Source organism: Microtus ochrogaster, chromosome X (genome assembly GCF_000317375.1).
Source record: "Microtus ochrogaster isolate Prairie Vole_2 chromosome X, MicOch1.0, whole genome shotgun sequence".
Lineage (NCBI taxonomy): Eukaryota > Metazoa > Chordata > Mammalia > Rodentia > Cricetidae > Microtus > Microtus ochrogaster.
Window position 1 is genome coordinate 37,844,714 of NC_022026.1, and position 2,649 is coordinate 37,847,362.

Genomic DNA, 2,649 nt, shown 5'->3' on the forward strand with positions numbered 1-2,649 from the left:
TACCCCACAGAGGAGATACAACTCCTCTCTGCCTCACTGTATCGGGGTCAGTAGACTGAGGTTCCAAACATGGTTTGTACTATACTGATTAAACCTTGCTTATTACAGTCTGGGCCTCTCTGGTGGTCTCTCTCTGGGGGTTGTAATCTGGGCACAACACAAATAGAAAGACACACATAACTAAAGCTGAAAAGCTAACATCTATGCATGAGAGAAAACATTAGATATTTGTCTTTCTGGGTCTGGTTTGCCTCACTCAAGATTATTATTTCAAGTTCTCTCCATTTACCTGTAAATTTCCAGTTGCGTTTTTGAAAGAGAATTTATAGTATTCTTTGTGTTGTTCATTGTGATGGTTGACACACATCTGAAGTTGTGGCTGTCCTCCTGAGAGTAAACTGCATTTTTCTGCCTTCTAAAATAGAGTGAACACTAGCAACTTAGCAGGGAGCTCCAAGCTTCTAGCACTGCTTTGAGACTGAGGCATTTAGCTTCAGAGACTAAGTAATTACCAGGTCAATTCCCTCTCCTGCATGCAGAGAGCCATTATTGGAATACCAGCCTTTATCCTGTTAACCAATCTAATATAATATATGTCTACTAGATCTGTTCTTCTAGAGAATGATGCCTAATGCAGATTTTAATATATCCAACAAAACAGTTTGCTTCGCCAGGCGGTGGTGGCACACACCTCTAATCCCAGCACTCCGGAGGCAGAGGCAGGCGGATCTCTGTCAGTTAGAGGCCAGCCTGGTCTACAAGAGCTAATTCCAAGACAGGCTCCAAAGCTATAGAGAAACCCTGTCTTGAAAAAAAACACAGCTTTCTTATGGCCTAGAACAACAGGACTAGTAAGGACTCAAGTAGGACTAAACCTAAGTGAGAGTATAGGGAAAGTGAATCTACTTCAAGCCACTGGTTTCTACAAATGTAATATGCATGAAGAGTCCTCTCTCCACCCCTTACCCTGCCTACACTTCTCCAATGTAAAGTAATGATACAGCTTTCAGACTCTCGGTGAAGACTACAAAAGAAAACATTTGTGAGGTTATATCAAAGTTATGCTTATGGGAAATGAAAGTAATAAAGACCAGTTGAGCAACAAAAAGAAAAGGGAGCAAAGATCAAACAAAACAAATGGGTATACACAGTGTTAGTAACATTATAGTAGCTAGCTTAGACAAAAATTGAAGCTACTACCATTAATAGCATAGACACTCTTCAAAACCACACAGCTATAAAGTGGGGTTTGATCTTATGGTATCTGTCTTTTACCTTTTGCTTTTATTCAGGAGACAAAAGGATTATGGCCTTTCCCATATTCCTCTAATTTTTGCTCTATGGACCATGCCTGTACTCACGTACTCCTCTAAGATGGCATGCAGGATCCTTGATCCAGAAGAGCCAGATTTTAGTTGGCAGTGTCCTTGATCCAGGAGAGTTGGTAACAATGGTGAAGTCCCAGGAGCTGGTGCAGGTGCTTGGCATTATCTGGAGAGCACTTTGTAAGCTGGTTTTGGCCCAGGCAGCAGGAGTGACCTGTAAAATATGCTCGAAAGTGTCTGAGGTTAGCAAAGAGCTCTAGAGACTGTTAGTTTTTTTTTTTTTTTTACCAGACCTGATTTTGATACAGCAGCAGAACTTTTCCAGGAACCTATAAGAGAACTGGAACAGATTTACATCTAGCAAAATGCTATTGCTTTAGGTTAAAAGGTATGAGCATTTTAGAATACAATTAAATTGGGAACTCTGAACTTCTGAAGATACAACTGAAACCTGTTAATTCTGGACTATGGAATCTGTTAAAGAATAGTACCCTAAGTTGTCAAATGCCCTTACACAGATCTGGGAGGGATAAAAGAGCAAAAATGAGGCAGCTTTTTAGCTATGCAGACAATTCCAAATCCTTTCCTTAGTCTTTGGAGAACACCAGCCTAGATGCAGTGCTTGCCATTAGCTGTTGAGTACAAGAGGCCCGAAGATTTTTCCTGTGAGGGGAAGATTTAGTCTACCTGGCTTGGCAGGATGAGAAGATTGATTCCCGGGTGAAGCATCCAGAAAGCTGGACTGTTGAGGTAAAAGGCTGCTTTTTGCTGCTATGTGGGTTGTACCAAACTCAAAGGCAAGGCATGGAGGTGGAAGGTCTTAAACCTTCTTGGGGGAGCTAAAGGATGCTGTGGAAGCTTTATGTCTGTGTTAGAAGCTCTTGTTAAAATGTCATGCCCTCAGATCTGTAAAAGCATTTTTTTGGGGAACTAAGTACTATTGCCTATGATTTTAAACTGGGCATTATTTTAAACTGCCTATTATTTCAAACTATAAGCTAAATTTAGATGTGTATATTATTTAATTAGTTACAGTTTATCAATGCTAGTAGAATACTAGCACATGTGGTTACCCTTACCAAAATGGCAGCTAGCACACATGGTTGCCCTTACCAAAGATGGTGATGAGGTTAAAATGGTAGTTAGCACATGTGGTTGCCCTCACCAAAGATGGTGGTGAGGTCAAAATGGCAGCTACCCATGTGTCTGTGCTTTTCCAGAGCTGCTGCAATCTAGAAGCACACATGCACACAGAAACATAAATCCACATACTCAGGCAGCTTCTGTCTCTCCCTTCTCTTTCCCTCTCTCTCCTCTCTCTCTC